This window comes from Centruroides sculpturatus, unplaced genomic scaffold (assembly GCF_000671375.1).
Source record: "Centruroides sculpturatus isolate CEXI.00-Female unplaced genomic scaffold, Cexi_2.0 scaffold1029, whole genome shotgun sequence".
NCBI lineage: Eukaryota > Metazoa > Arthropoda > Arachnida > Scorpiones > Buthidae > Centruroides > Centruroides sculpturatus.
Window position 1 is genome coordinate 215,919 of NW_019385204.1, and position 3,931 is coordinate 219,849.

The following is a 3,931-nucleotide window of genomic DNA, read 5'->3' on the forward strand; positions in this document are numbered from 1 at the left end:
AGGGAGAAAGTTTTTACGCGCGTATGAAGAGCAGTCGAGCCGAAGATCAACAACTGTCGAATTGGATCTTATGTGGTTTTTATGCGGTTCCCCAGACATTGATGACTGTCGGATACTCGAATTGATCCTCTGTTTAGCCGCCAATCTTTTCCTTTCGGTATTTGGCCATAGAATAACTTCTGTAACACGTGGCCCCCAAATTCCATGTAATTGTAGATTTTTATCGCTTCGAATCAAATTTCGCTCTTTCTTCGCCATCGATTTGGCTTTTATCGCAGCGAAATGTCATTATTGAACTTTTATTGCAAGCTTCCGCCCAATCTTTAATTATAATCTCAAATTTGACAATTTTTCCTCGAAAACTCTATTGAAAAAGCCTCGTTCAAAGCATGTCAGCTAAGCGTGTCCAATATTTGTAAGCTTGAATTTCCTATTGTCAGTGGTACAATTTAACTAAATTCATTTAATAAACCGTACCAAAATCACTTATCCTTCGGTCAGTTTAATCTTATTATTAAGGCGTCGACTCTTCATAAGTGAGAAACTCATAATGCAGTTGACAGAATGGAATCGATCGACCTATCCTTTATAATCTCGACTTTCTCCCTAGATTATTAGTACTCATCCCAAACAAACTAATAAAAATTTCTCGAAGAACTAAAACTTCTAAAATTAGCATAACATTTTCTGTTTGGAAAAATCTTAATACGCTATTTCTAATAAATTCTTCCAAGTGTTGGACACTTAACAACACTTTGAGATCCGAGTAAAGAATATGAGAAAATTTTAATACTTCCAATTTAATGCCTGGTATAAAATAGGTTCCAAACTTTTATTTCTATCTAGAAACTTCGATAAATTGTTTCGTTCAGTATTATTTGTAGATAATTTGTCTTCCAAAATAAGAGTTTATGCCTTGGATGCGATCCAAGTGCATCTGCACGACCTAATAAGTGAAGTCTGCAGCAAAAACGTCCCCTAGCTGATTAAAGGTGAATTAGCCTACGATAATTTATATAAATTTTAAAAATCTAACTATTACTTAAAAATACATTATTTAAATACGGCGAGTGAGTTGGAAATTAACTCTTGTCAATTATTTCTTAAATTATTAACTGGCAAAAAAGTGAAGGATTAAGCGATTTTTCTTCTTTTTTCCTTTCAGTAAATTACACAAATTCGTTTTTTATAATGTATCATTTAGGGATCGTCCATAAATTACTTTTCAACTTCCACCCCACCTCCGTAATACCGTCGGGGATACTCACTTCCAAAATTACGTAACGCGTATCTTAGACCCCCTCGTACTAAGGAATAATACGCGGCATGGAGTATCGAATGTTACGTTATTAATTATACGCATTACGTACAAAGCAGTGACGTAAATACTATGATACAATGCTTATGAAACAGAAATGAATCATTCTGTTACCCAGACATTACGTAACGTTTTTGTAAACACCCCACTCCCTTGTAACGCATCGTAACGATTACCCGCAACCCACCCACTCGTACCTGAGTTACGCAACTTATGAGCATCCCTTATTTATTTATTTTATAAAGATAAAAGCTGTGAATCGAATGAAAATCACCACTCGTGTAACAAAGGAACTAGTTAAAACAATATTGGGAGTATAGAGTTAGTCATTCCACAGTTATAAAGTTACGTGAAGTTACGCTACGGATAACGACGTTCACAATTAATATAACAATTTTCTTTCTAGTAACTATAATATAATTGTTTGAAATATCATAACCGTGTCAGGATCTTAAATTAATAAATATTCCACGAAAGCATGACTTGCTTTGTAAGAACATATTTGATAATTATAATGGTAACACTATTATAATTTAATGTAATTAAATAATTAATTTAAATGAATTTTATAGTAAAAAATAAATAAAAACACGATTCCTTTAGCAATCTATTAAAAAGAGGGAAATGTTCAGGAGGATTATTAACACGTTTCAATCGTTTGCTATGAATAAAAACATTCTTATTTATTCATTATAGTAATACATGCAGAGTGCTTCAAAAATGGTTAACTATAATACTGAAGTAACTTGTTACGTAGGATTTGTTACTTTCTCTGCTTAGTTCTCCATCACATGCAAGAAGCCTCCATCCAATTCAATGACTGCGCTCCTTCTCCATTTAAGTGTTAACATCTTTTTTGAAGCACCCTGAAAAATGCATAACATTTCTTTGCCGTTTTCATGTCTCATTTCTTTATTAATGTGAAGCATCTGAAATAATAATCAAAGATAATTTAATAAGGTTTAAAGATAATTTACGTTCTTATTTATATTATTTTACACGCATTTTTAACGCAACGTTAATAACTTTATATATATATATACACTATAAAAATACATTGTAAAAGGCGTTTTACTGCATCTCACAGCTGTTAGAGACTTCAATTCTACGAGTCACAACACACAGTTAACCTTTTCTTACACTTTTCTTTCTCCAATCTTTTAATTTTTGATTTAAATGAATGCTTAAGCTATAACGTAATTCCTTTATCATTTTATAAGATTGAATTATATAGAGTATAGGCTTATATAAATTATATATTTTTCTCTAAATGCAATTTTTGGAGGAATTGTTCGAGAAATGCGAATAAAAATCCTCAAATTTGAAGAAAAATATTTAAAAATCATCTTGATTTAAATATTAATATCGTTTGTTGCTTCAAACATGTTACTTGATCCATCAAAAAGTAAGTGTGAATCAACGAGCTCGTTGGTCTGAATTAAATATATCTGTACGAGAATATTTTCTTAACGATTGGACAATCGATATCGAAATTTAACTAATAAATAGGCAAGCCATTATAAAAAAAATAATATTTAAATACAGTTTTCGAACGATACTATAAAAAATAAACCTCGGAACAGTTGCCATTTTCTCAGGAACGTTTCTTAGTGAAAACGCATAGAAAATAACCTCAAAACTACGACCATTTTTAAGTTCCCTTCGGTGGCCGTGGCTCACAAGTTTCGCCGTATATCGTTTAAATCTATTAACTTTAGCCGTTTCATTAACGTTTCAGCCCGAAATATTCATGTACAGTACAATAGCGTGACTGTTGCTGTTAAGTTTGTCTCATCAAGTTTCGACTCCCATAAATATCATTAAACCATACGGAATTTATGTTTAATATATGATAAAATAAATAATAATATATATCAATAATATATAACCAATAATAGCTAGAGAGAGAAAATTTCTCGAAGTTTTATTTACATGTAGAAAACAATAATATTTCACCTATTTTTACAGAAAAACAATGAAATACATATAAAATATTTTATATACAAGATGGCTCAAAAGTCAGTTAACCGAGTTGTGTTTTAAATAATGTTTAGTTAACTGACTTTTGAGCCACAATATGCCTTACAGAATTACTTACTATCCGAGGTGCCGGGAAAAATCCGAAAAGCCTTTTGGGGAGTATTTCTCTTTACGGGGGTGCAGCTGAGCCCTGCGTACCCTCTAAATCCGCCCCTTCCAACTCATATTGTCATGCCTAAACATCGTAGAGATGTCGTTGCCAATCTTTCGGGATAACGAGGATGTAAGTTGGATCATATTTATTGTCCTTGGGCAAATTTAAAGACTGGAGCCGACATTTCCGAAGCGATTTGGCTTCTCGATAATTTCAAGTTTTCATTTTTTAAATATCGTATCGATTTTCCCTCCTCTTCTAAAGTTTACGTAAAAGGCATCATCTGAACCATCAATTACACCCCTTAACACTATCTTCTAATAAGAATGTAACAATACAGTCTTATAATAATAATACATTGTCTTAATGAATAGCGAATCTAAAAGAACCCAAAAAGGGCAAACTCAAAATTTAAAATATTTGAATAATTAATAAGGACTTTTTTACTAAGACATGTATGGATGGTCCAATAAACATCA